Genomic DNA, 13,500 nt, shown 5'->3' on the forward strand with positions numbered 1-13,500 from the left:
GTATTGAGGGAATTTCACACACAGGAGGAGCACATATTTGTATGTAGCTGAATTAGGACCTTAAGCTCAAACAGGCATTATTTTATAGTTTATTTTAATGCTGTTTGCTTTAATTGCAAGCTATGCACTTGAAACTGTACATCATTTTTGGTACTCAAATCCACATTTAAATCCCCCCAAAGTTAAGATTGAATGAAACAGTTCAAGTTCTGTGAACTGGACAATTTAATGGAATTTCAAAGTTGTGAGTATCTCCAATGATCCCATGGGACTACTTTGTGCTGTTATGTGTATACAAGATGTTATTAGTAGTCACCAACAGATAATTCTTGGAAGACCAGCCAGTAAAAGTGTTTATTTGGGTTGGGTACAGAATCACAACAGGTAAAATACTGACAGCGGGATCCTCACCACAGTCTGTTTATTTGTGGTTGTCAGTAATGTTACAGCTGTGTAGACATTTCTAACACACAGAGCTGATGGAGCAGAACATACAATGGAGGTGATGAGGCACATACAGAGGACCAGCTGGCCATGCAATTAGGCAGGATCACAGGTCACACAAATATATAACGGTCAATGTTGAGCTGAGTAATATACACATGCAGCGCTCAAACACAGTGAACAGGATGGTGCTGTATATATCAGGGACCAGGAGACAGAGAAGACAGAAGACATTGCTTCCCCATTGCTTTTTTTTTTGGGGGGGGGGGAGTCACGTTGAGTGACAGCGCCTCTCTGCACACATATCACTGCACGTCACTGGTATATTGAAGACTAACCTCAAACTCCATCCCAAACAGGAACCGGAGCTGCGCACTGCTGTAGAGATGAACTGCAAGCAAATGATAAATGTGAGAGGGTGTTTAAAAGGAAATTAGAGTGGGCATGAAATTAAGTACAGTAGCGAAAGATTGTGTCCAGAAGGCGAGAGTCAGAAACCAAATAAGATTATTTTATAGTAAGCAAAACTCAATAGATAAAGATGCTCCAGTGAGAAAACAACTTTAATCTCCTACATTTGTTTTATTTTGTCATTACAAATACAGCATTACCAATAGTGGCGTAACTAGAAATTTTGCCCCCCCCCGAGCCAAAAAAGTGTCTACATCCCAAAAAAGGGTATGCGGCCTCAATGCAAGGGTGTAGCCTTGCCACACACTGTAATGATCATGAGACAATATTCCCCTTACACATTATGCCTCCCACCGTAATGCCTATTACACATTATGCCATACACCATAATGCCCATTACAGAATATGACACTCACCTTAATGTCCATTACATATTATGCCACACAGCGTAATGTCCATAACACATTATAGGTATGCCACATGCCGTAATTCCAATTACACATTATGTCACACATCGTAAAGCCTGTTCAATATGGAAGGAGGTCAGATCTCCAGCGGTCAGGATGCTGGTGCTCATTATACCGACGATGAAATGACTTTGAAACACAAATTGTATAAGTGTATGGCCAGTACTAGGCTTAGGGGATTTCATGGACACTAGTTGTAGGATGGTTACAGTAATTCTGCTGAGGGGATCAGGGGTAGGCATTAACAGGAAGGGTTAGTCTCTGGGGTTAGAAAGGGAGAGTTATGGTTAGGCTGCAGGTAGGGGGGTTAGGTTTTGGGAGTAGGAGGAGAGCATAAGAATACTTACCTAACTCCTGTTGGGATTCTGTTTAGCAGGATGCTGCTGTCAGTATTCTAATTATGGCATCCTGCACACCAGTCACACATAATGAACCTAACACATATACAGGTACCCTCTCTCCTTCTTCCCTCCTCCTCTTGGATGGATTAAGCCTTCGGGGAGCCCGATTCACTTTATACAGTATTGCATTGGAGAATATTACACTGTCTGAACACAGAGTAAAGGCAGTATAAACTTACAGTCCATAGAGTTGCTAATAGAGTAGATTAAAGCAAGTGGCAATATTATCAGCAAAGCCTCGCATATACCATTGTGCCCATAAGTTTACATACCCTAGCAGAATTTGTGATTTTCTGGCCATTTGTCAGAGAATATAAATGATAACTCACAAACTTTTCTTTCACTCATGGTTAGTGGTTGAGTGAAGCCATTTATTATCAAACAACTGTGTTTACTCTTTTTAAATCATAATGACAACAGAAAATACATAATAAAATTAAACTAAAAATATGTATGAATAATGCACAATAAATATAAAGGTGATTAAAAAGAGCCTAGAATTGATTATATGGAATAATACCGCCCGAGGGTAACTGTAGGTCTTTAGAACTAGAGCTGTTATGGGTAATTCCCAAATAGGAATATATTTGATAATAGTCCTCCCAATGGGATTAAGCATGGTGGTGCTTTGTATAAATTGTTACTTACACATACAGTCTTGTTGCTATTCCTGGTGGTTTGTCTGGGAATAGCGGGAGCAAAGAGTGCGGGTTCCGTTGTCCGCAAATCCTCCACTCCTGGCCCTGTGTCGATGACAGGGGCAAATGGTCACAAGGACACTGGCTGTGTTTGCCACAGATCTCACAGACGCCACGGCTCCACTCTCCTGAGCCGAAGTTCAGCCAGAGACAGCGGGAGACATAGTTACATAGTTACATAGTAGGTAAGGCTGAAAAAAGACTTGCGTCCATCTAGTTCAACCTGGTATAGATATCCATTGCTGATTTGGTAGGTTCTGGTATTTTACAGACAAATTATATTTTTTATTTGTACCCATGGATATTTTTCTCCAGTAAATGTTTGTCCAACTTTGCCGTGAACGCATTTAATGAGCCAGCCGTTACCACCTCTCTGTGAAGAGAGTTCCAGAGTTTGACTGTTCTGACCGTAAAGAAATTCTTTCTACTAGCTAAATGAAATCTTTTTTCTTCTAATCTATACTCATGCCCTCGTGTCCTAGATTCCTTTCTAGTAGAAAAAAGGGGGTGTGACAGTTCCTTATATTGGCCCTTGATATACTTGTACATGTTGAGCATGTCCCCCCTTAAACGTCTCTTTTCTAATGTAAATAGTCCCAATTTGCTTAATCTCTCCCCGTAGCTTAAATTCTCCATTCCCCTAATAAGCTTTGTTGCTCGCCTTTGGACTTTTTCTAATTCTATGATGTCCTTTTTATAGTGAGGGGCCCAGAACTGCACTCCGTACTCGAGGTGAGGTCTCACCAATGCTTTATACAGTGGCATAATAACCCTTGAGTCCCTAGTTTCCATTCCCCTCTTAATACATGCCAGAATTTTGTTGGGCTTTTTTGTAGCTACATTACAATGGGCACTACATCCCAGTTTGCTGTCTATTTGGACTCCTAGATCCTTTTCAAGTATGAAATTACCCAGTTCCTCTCCGCTAAGGTTGTAACTTGCACACTGGTTGTGTCTCCCAAGGTGCATAACCTTACATTTATCTACATTGAACCTCATCTTCCATTTTTTTGCCCACTCATCTAGAATTGCAAGATCATTTTGAAGCATGGTGACATCTTCTGATGATTTGATGACTTTGCTAAGTTTTGTATCGTCCGCAAAGATGGATTCATTGCTGAGTAACCCTATCCCAATATCGTTAATAAAAATGTTAAACAAAATGGGCCCCAAAACCTAACCCTGGGGCACTCCACTTAGTACCGGTATCATATCTGATACGGCACCATTCACAACCACTCTTTGTTCTCTATTACATAGCCAATTCCCTACCCATCTGCAGATATTTTCACCCAATCCTAGGTTCTCCATTTCATTAATCAATCTCTTGTGTGAGACAGTATCAAATGCTTTAACGAAATCTAGGAAAATCACATCTACAGCATTTCCATTATCGAGGTTTTTGCTAACCTCTTCATAGAACCCTAGTAGATTAGTTTGGCATGAACGATTTTTCACGAACCCATGTTGGTTAGTACTGAGTAGACGGTGATGATCTAAATATTCCTGGATACCATCCCTTAAAAATCCTTCAAATAGTTTACCCACAATTGATGTTAAACTAACGGGTCTGTAATTAGCGGGATATTCCTTTTTTCCTTTTTTGAATATTGGCACTAACTCTGCTATTCTCCAATCTTTTGGTACTATACCTGACGATAGTGACTTGCTAAAGATATAATGTAGGGGGGTAGCTAGTTCATCCCTTAATTCCATTAATACCCTCGGATGAATCCCATCTGGCCCTGGTGATTTATTTGTTTTGAGTTTGCTTAGCCTCAGTATTATTTCCTTCGGCGTGAAATCCACAATGAGATCTGGCTTATTTGTCCCGTTTGTGGTAAATGTTCGTTCCACAGTCTGCTCTCCCTTAGTAAATACTGATGAGAAGAACTAATTTAACAGTTTTGCTTTTCTCTTGTCCTCAGTAACACTGTTTCCACTATTATCAGTTAGTGGGCCTATGTTTTCCTTAATTAAACGTTTACTATTTATGTATTTAAAAAACTTCTTTGGGTTGGTTTTGCTTTCAGTGGCTATGCACTCTTCATATAATATTTTAGCTGCTTTGATTACCCCTTTACAAGTTTTGTTTGATACTTTGTATTTTGCGAACGCCTCCTCATTCAAGTTATTTTTATAGAATTTAAAGGCTCTGGTTTTATTGTTGATAGCTGACCTTACTTCTTTGTCCAGCCATGGTGGCTTTTTTTTGTTGAATTTACCTTTAGTTACTTTAGGAATGCTATCAATAGTTAGTGAATCAAGCACCTTTTTTAGAGTATCCCACATTTCCTCTGCATTTTTTCCCTCCATAACCGTTTCCCACCCAATTCCTGTTAGGGCTTCCCTGAATAATTCAAAGTTCACTTTTCTGAAGTTTAGTATTTTTGCAGATCCTTTTTGATGTAATTTACTGAAGTTGATTTCCAGTGAAACCATATTGTGATCACTGTTCCCTAATTGTTCAATTACTTTTGTGTTTGAAACTAAGTCTGTGTTATTTGTTAATACTAAGTCCAAGAGTGCCTCATCACGAGTTGGAGTTTCTACCGTTTGTGTAATAAACTGGTCTTTAAGTAAGCTTAAGAACCCATTGCTTCTTGCTGATTTACCTGTTTCGTTTCCCAATCAATGTCGGGTAAATTAAAATTCCCCATAATTAATACCTGACCCTGATTTGATGCTTGTTTGATTTGGTTTAAAAGAAGAGACTCTTCCCTTTCGTTTATATTTGGTGGTCTATAGCATACCCCTATTATAAATTTGTTTTTGTTTTTTTTATTATTGTCGGTTATCTCTGCCCACACTGTCTCCGAGTTGTCTTCTTCCAGGTCTGTGCTTATATTTTTCTCACATGATGTTAAGTTATTATTTACATATAGGCACACACCCCCGCCCCTTCTATTTTCCCTGTCTTTCCTGTAGAGTGTATATCCCTCTATGTTTAATGCCCAGTCATGCGACTCATTAAACCATGTTTCTGTAATACCAATGATGTCGTAGTCGTCTCTACTGATCACCATTTCTAGCTCCCCGATTTTACTTACTAAGCTTCTTGCATTAGCCAGTAAGCATTTTAATTTATGTTTATTTTTAGATATGGCTCTAATATTGTGATTAGTTTCACCCCAGGACCCATTTGAATTCTTTACTAGCTTCCTCTTTCCCCTCTCCCCGTCAATAGACTCTCTACAGGCCTCCCCACCATGCACACTGCCTGCCCTCTTTATAGTTCTGGGAATTCTTCCTCTGTCCTTCCCTCCTTCCCGTATACTAAGACAATCCTTACCTAAGAACTGTAATGGGGTAACGTGACTGTTACAACATAACATTTTATTACATGACATTCATGATGCACCCTAAGAGTTACCCCCGATTATACCCTTGTTATGTACCAGGACTTTGTCTATGTCTCCGTCCCCTCCGTCCCCCCCCCCCCCATCTCCTTCCCCCATATGATTCCTGATCCCAGTCGGCTTCTCTCCCTGATGGTCCCATAATGTCTTGCTGCCCCCCAGGAGTTTTTTTTTTTTTTTGCTCCTACGCTATTCAAAACCTCAATAACATTAATTTCCACTCATTTCCAGTCTATTCTGAACAACTCACAATATTGTTTTTAGGCCAAAAGGTTGCACCACGGTAGCTGCATGACTATGGTAAGCGACACAAGTGGGCGGCAAAAACACTGGACTGATACGGCACACTTAATAGCACCCCTGGACTGATATGGCACACTTAGCATCACCCCTGGACTGATACAGCACACTTAGCATCACCCCTGGACTAATACAGTACACTTGGCAGCACCCCATGAATTATACGGCAGACTTGGCTCACCCCAGGATTTATTTGCCAGACTTGGCTCACCCCTGGACTGATACGGCACACTTAGCATCACCCCATGGACTTATACGGCACACTTAGCATCACCCCATGAATTATGCAGCAGACTTGGCTCACCCCAGGAATAATATGGCACAGATGGGGGCACCGCTGGCCTGATACCGCACACATGGAATTATACGGCACAGATGGCAGAACCCCTGGACTGATACAGCACACATGGAATTATATGGCACACATGGTGACACTCCTGCAGTAAAAAGAAAACTTTTTTATTATTTTATTTAAAAAATGGCAGCAGCCCTGGATTGATACGTCAGACTTAGCAGCACCCCATGAATTATACGTCAGACTTGGCTCACCCCTGGAATTATACGACACACTTAGCATCACCCCTGGACTCATACAGCACACTAATAGCACCCCATGAATTATACAGCACACTTGGCTCACCCCTGGACTCATACAGCACACTTAGCAGCACCCCATGAATTATACAGAAGACTTTCCAGCAACTCATGAATTATATGACACACTTGGCTCACCCCAGGAATTATGCATCACACATGCGGGCACCCCTGACCTGATACAGCACACATGAAATTATACGGCACAGATGGTGGCACCCCTGCACCTCTGGACTGATAAGGCACACATGGCGGCAGACATGGAATTATATGGCAGACATGTCAACATTCCTGCAGTAAAAAAAAGAAAAATGTTTATTCTTTTAATAAAAAAAAGAGCAGCACACCTGGAATTATACGGTAGACTTAACAACACCCCTTGAATTATACGGCACTCTTGGCTCACCCCTGGACTGATACAACACATTTAAAAGCCCTTGCAGTAAAAATAAAAATATTTTTTTCCATTCAAAATATGGGCCGCACCCCTGGATGGATACAGGACACATGCGGGCACCCCTGGACTGATATGGGACATATGCGGGCACCCCTGGTCTGATATGGGACACATGGGGGCACCCCTGGAATTATACGGCACACATGTGGGCACCACTGGCCATAATACAGGACACATGGGGGCACCCCTGCAATTATATGGCACACTCGTGGGCACCCCTGGACTGATACGGGACACATGGGGGCACCCATGGAATTATACGGTACACAAGGGGACACCCCTTGACTGATACGGGACACATGGGGGCATCCCTGGACTGATACGGGACCCATGGGGACACCCATGGAATTATACAGGACACATGCGGGCACCCTGGGACTGATACGGGACACATGGGGGCATACCTGGACTGATACGGGACATATGGGGGCACCCATGAAATTATACGGCACACATGCGGGCACCCCTGGACTGATACGGGACACATGGGGGCACCCCTGGAATTATATGGCACACTTGCCGGCACCCCTGGACTGATATGGGACACATGGGGGCACCCATGGAATTATACGGCACACATGCGGGCACCCCTGGACTAATACGGGACACATGGGGGCACCCCTGGAATTATATGGCACACTTGCCGGCACCCCTGGACTGATATGGGACACATGGGGGCATCCCTGGACTGATATGGGACACATGGGGGCACCCCATGACTGATATGGGACACATGGGGGCATCCCTGGACTGATACAGGACACATGGGTGCACCCATGGAATTATACAGGACACATGCGGTTTTTTTTCTGGAGACAGCACGGACACATCCGTGCTTTCTGACTTTCTCTTGCCGAATGAAGATGGCGCTGGACCGGAGACTTTTATAGAGATCCGGGCTCATGAGAATCCGACGCGGGATGATGACGTCTTGGCCTCGATTTGGACTCGGAAAGATTGGGGGACCCGGCAAACTCCTCGGATCCGGCCTCAGATAACGTAAGTTCGAGGGGGTTCGGATTTCTAGGATCCGAACCCGCTCACCTTTAGTTAAATCAGAGTCTGCCACTGGGGAGTCCAGTCACTGGAACATGATTTATGTGCCTGCTCGCTGGACCTCAAACACCAACACATGTGAATTGTCCAGACCGGTAAGTGACTAAGACTGCAAATCATGACACCCATGCTGCACTTAGCATATGATACCCCTAGACACAAACACACACACACACACACACATAGTAGTGTCCAACCTACAGGCAGCCATTCCCAGTTGATGTTTTACCTAGGGTACCCACTACATAGGCGCCGAAACCGTGGGTGCTCCGGGGCCCGAGCACCCATGGAAAGTGAGGAGCACCCATGGCATGAGCCACGGCAGCGGGGTCCCAGCAGCGGATATAGCGTCAGCAGCGGGGGTCCCTGCGGCAGATTGGAACTAGTAGTGGTATTAATACCACTGCTAGTTCCCATCTTCCGCAGGGACCCTGCTGCTGACGGCATATCCGCTGCTGGTACCCCGCTGCGGCGATGCCAGGATCCCCGACGTGAGCAGTGGGTGAGTCCCGGAGGCACTAGGGGGGGGGGGGGATTATAGTAGTCTGGGGGGGTGTCTGCGGGAGCACCCACCGGATAAAGTGTAAATTGGTGCCCCTGGCCCACTATATGAACCAACTTTTTAACATTTTCCTGTAACATATGAGTTTACAATGGCCATAAGGGATTGAAATGTTATGAATGCTTTAAGCGAATGATAGTGGCTTAGCGAGCATTCCTAAATCACCCCCATAATGGAATCTTGCCTCTTTGCTAAACTTTAAACTCATTACATTCACCCGTGAGCCTTTGTAAAATGCCGTGTTTGTATGCTGGTAATTCAGTATGTGCAGCTCTGTGTATTCTTACATATTCTGCTCGAATTTTGGTCCTATTCTGCTATTGTAGTATATCAGTGTTCCCAGCAATAATCATTTCTAAAGACTCTGGCAAAGTATTATATTGTAGACTAGCATCACAAACATTTTGATTCTCTTTTAGTTCTCAAACACTTTGCAATTCTGGGGAAATAATTGACATGTTTCATTGTGTGCCAATTGCTGGCTGAATAAAAATGAGTTCCTGTAGTTTTTTTAAAAGAGGGGAAAAATACTTTTGCTGTATTCTTTTGTCATATTGCTGCATATCTGTCTGCTACAGACTTTCATTTGTCCCACTGTGCGTCCTGCAGATGCAGAATGGGCTATAATCCTTATGCAATAAGCTGTACATTTCTATAGAAAATTATTTTCGATGTCCATGTGTGAATGAACAAGTATAATGTACTAGCACTTCTCTGAATGTTCACATGTATCACATATATTGCCAACTGAGGATAATTTGTCCTAGTTATCTAATAAGGCATCCTTACATTTATTGCAATTAACCAACAATATATACAGACTACAGTATAACTAACTTAACACTAAAATAATCACATGGATACAGTATACATTGGTTTAAAGCAGGTTTGCTGACTTAGGCTGCCCTCTCTGGGAAAAGGCAGCAGGCACGGGGAAGCAGGGGGCGGGGCCGGCAGACTTGCTATGATAGGAAGCCAGGCTCACTGTTGGAGCCATGGCCAATGCGATCACATTATCGTTGCCATGACCCTCTGCACAATGGTGACATTACAGGCAATGCACAGCAGGGGGCGACGGGACCACTGTGATCCAATTCAGCATGAATCATGTCCTAAGGTTCCACAGAGAGGAGGTTGGAGGAGACCACCGCCATTGTGTAGGACTTGCCTATATTTCTGGGGGCTTGGAGACGGACTTGATTTTTAGGAGTCTCACAGCCACCCGGGAGGTGTGACAATTATGGCTTAAAGGTCATATATTTTTTATTGAAATAATGACCCTGTTTTTATTTCCTGGATGGCAATGAAAGATGCTACAAAAAACTCAAGCTAGAGATGAATAAAAAAAAAAAATAGAGGGCAACTAATGCACCATATTTTAAATGCAACTTGCTCTTCATAGGGGATACGGTTAAAATCCCGGCGGTCGAAATACCGACGCCGGATTCCCAACCTCCGCAATGCCACCACTTTGTCCCTCTATGGGTGTCCACGACACCCATAGAGGGAGAATAAAATAGTGGCAAGCACAGCGAACCCGCAAGGGGGGTGATCCACAGCCACCCCTTGTCAGCATTGCAGCGGTCGGGATTCCAGCGTCTGTATTTGGACCATCGGGATTCTGACCGCCAGGATTTCATACTTATCCCCTGCGTAGACTCACCAAACCTTACAAAAACATAGAACTAGTACTTCCATAACGAAAAAGTCCTCCTGCAGAGGTAAGCCATACTTGCCATCCTTCACAGGGTAAGTTCTTCCATGATTAATTCTTACAACCCACATAATTACCAGTTTGTAGTGCCTTCCCACCACCACCACCAGGTTCTAAAAACCGGAGCTTACCATTCAAACAAACCAATGAAATCTAGAAAGAAAAAATGTCACTTAAGAACACAGCAAGTCCCAATGCAGATAAATGTGGGACATCAGGGCAGAAATAAAATAGGTCAATCTAAAAACCACCAAATCACCAGACCTTGAAGAAAAATGAGATACAGCTATGTTAACCTTCCTGCAAGCCTTATCTAAGGCAACCGGGTTGCTGGAACCTCTCCAAAAACCCAGGGTATAATCTCAAACTAGAGATGACTAGGTGTACATACCATGCCTTTTAGCCCATTGAATGTACGAATGGTCAAACAGCCAAGCTTGCTTCGAAGACATGCTGTTAAAGAAACACAAAACTCCAAATGTCAGTAACTTAGGGGGGTATTCAATGTTGGGTCACGGCTGTCGAGCTGGCCCCAAAAGCCGTGACCCTGTCCCGTTCTCAGTCTGCTCTACCGAGAAATCGCAGGCAGGATTAAATGTCCCGCCTGCCGCGGTACGAGAAGGGGGCGTGGCCGGGAATCGGCAAGCTGTAGCCGGGAGCTCATCAATTCCCGTCCGTTCTCGGCAGAACGAGCCCAACTGCTTGTGAAGTCGGGCTCGTTTTGCGAGATCCCCTGTTCAATGCTGTAGAGGAAAACAGCATTGCATAGGGCCCCACAGCCATCTCCCCCATCGGGAGATGGCTGCGGGAGATTGAATATCCCCCTTAATAGTAAGAAACAGCACTAAAGCCTGCTGCATACTTTGAACTGTATTCTATGTTCAGTGGCGTAACTATTAACTAGGCTCCCCCCCGCCACACATTTTGGCAGCGCCCCCCTTATACCCCTCCCCCCCCCCTTTACACCTCCGCCGGTACCTGCCTGCTCTCCTGGCTCTTAGAAAATGGCTGCCCCCGTACAGCAAACCGTTTTTAAGGATGCTAGAGGAGGCTTGAGCCTCCTCTAGCATCCTCAAAAACGGTCTGCAGTATGGGGCAGCCATTTTCTAAGTGTCAACTTTCATTAGCAGGAGCCGGGAGAGCAGGGAGACCCGGGACCGCAGACTGATGCGGCACAGCGGCAGGTACCGGTGACGGAATTAAGTGGAGGTAGCCAGGCAGTGGGTAACAATAGCCCCGCAGCCCCCCCCGGAGCCCTCACTTACTAAGCGCCTCCCCGCCACCGCGGGGGCTGCAGGGCTATAGATACGCCACTGCCTAAGTTTTGTTTTTGTATTCATCATCCTTAAATTGCTCTGAGTAACCTTGCATTCACATTTGATGTGTGTAATTATTTTTAATGTACTGTACATGTACCTGGAACTATATCAGTATTTGGCTTAATGAACATGGAGAGTTACAAATACTTACTAACGGTCCTTATATTACCGGCAAGGATAAGGGTACAGCCCCACCTTAAATTAGCACAATATTGGCAGATTTAGGTATGGTTTGAGTTGATTTGGGGCGTTGTCAATATTAAAGTATAAATTAGCTACAACAAATATTTACAGATGCAAATGTGTAACAGCACATCACAGGACTGAAGTATTTGTGCAGTACAGAGTACAGTATTATATAGTAGCAGATGATAATTGATCCTCATAAATTCATTGTCTTGATTAGCCCACTTGAGCTGGTCTCTCCTGGTATCATGATCCTGGATATAGCATTAAACACAATTACTAGTTTGCTAATAAGAGGGCACTGTCTATTATTTGTTCTGGCGCTGTGAAGATAATTAAAATAGACTTCACTAGATTTAGCTGGGAGTTAACAGTAAATCCACTACAAACATATATCTGTGAACAGGTTCTAGGCAGAAAACCAACTCGTAAACAGAAGCTGTTCATGACTCGCTTTAAAGCACAGTTTGAAATATTTATCTGTATTTTGTCAGTACCAGAATCTTGGGAACTGATATATTATGTTATACCTGAAGAGTATAAACACAGAAGCAAGGGGAGGGGTGAACTTACTTAAAATATTTCAGGATATTCTAATGTAGTTGGACTAAAACCTATGCTTATCTACTTAGCTAAACACATTGACTGTATCTCTGGGTACACACTTTGCAGACAGCGGCATTGCCCAATGGACCCAGCAACCCTTCTACCAATTTTTGCAAGGAAACGCTTACCAATCAGCCACCAACATCACAACTGATTGGCCATTTAAATTTGCCCAGCCAGTTGTAATGTCATTGTTGGAGGTTCTTGCATTACAAGTTGGTCAGTCAGTTGCCCACACACACAGGCATATGTACCAAAATATCTGTGTGATATACTGGCATCTGCCATGCTGCACGGTTGATGCCATATGTCTGAGAATTTTGCCATTCACAGCCATTTGTGTATATACACACAAATCAATGTACTTAATGATATGTATATACTGTTAGCCAGCTGCTCGATATATCATATAGTTTTTACCCAGCATAAAGGGGTAAATAAGTTTTTGTTTTAGTTTGCCAATATTCATAGTTAATGCCAACATTTGCAGGGATCTTCGCTGGTGAGCGGCTGCATGTAAGATAAACAAGTTTCCGCTATCATATATTTTTGAGCCATATGGTCCTCAAAATTTAAAGTTTACTCAAGTTCACCCCAGGTTAATTTTTGGAATTTTGATTATTTCTCCTGAATATACCCTGTATTGTTATTTCCAAAACATAAGTGAAAAAAAGCAGAGCATTTGAAATCTGGAAAAAAAAAAAGGAAATTTCCAGGAATTAACATTTCTGGTGACAAAACTTTGGAACAGTTGGAAGCCACACATAAAGACAGATGATACATTTCTAGAAAGTAATAAAAACATTAACAATGCCAAATAGGACCCTCAACGGCAACCGCTGGAAGCCATTGTAACACACCGTTCCCTTTGGACCCACTGTCGTAAAGGCATCTTGTTACAAAATTAAAATTACAAAAGCGTATTT

The sequence above is a fragment of the Crinia signifera genome, chromosome 6, assembly GCF_055691185.1.
Source record: "Crinia signifera chromosome 6, ASM5569118v1, whole genome shotgun sequence".
NCBI classification, from domain to species: Eukaryota; Metazoa; Chordata; class Amphibia; order Anura; family Myobatrachidae; genus Crinia; species Crinia signifera.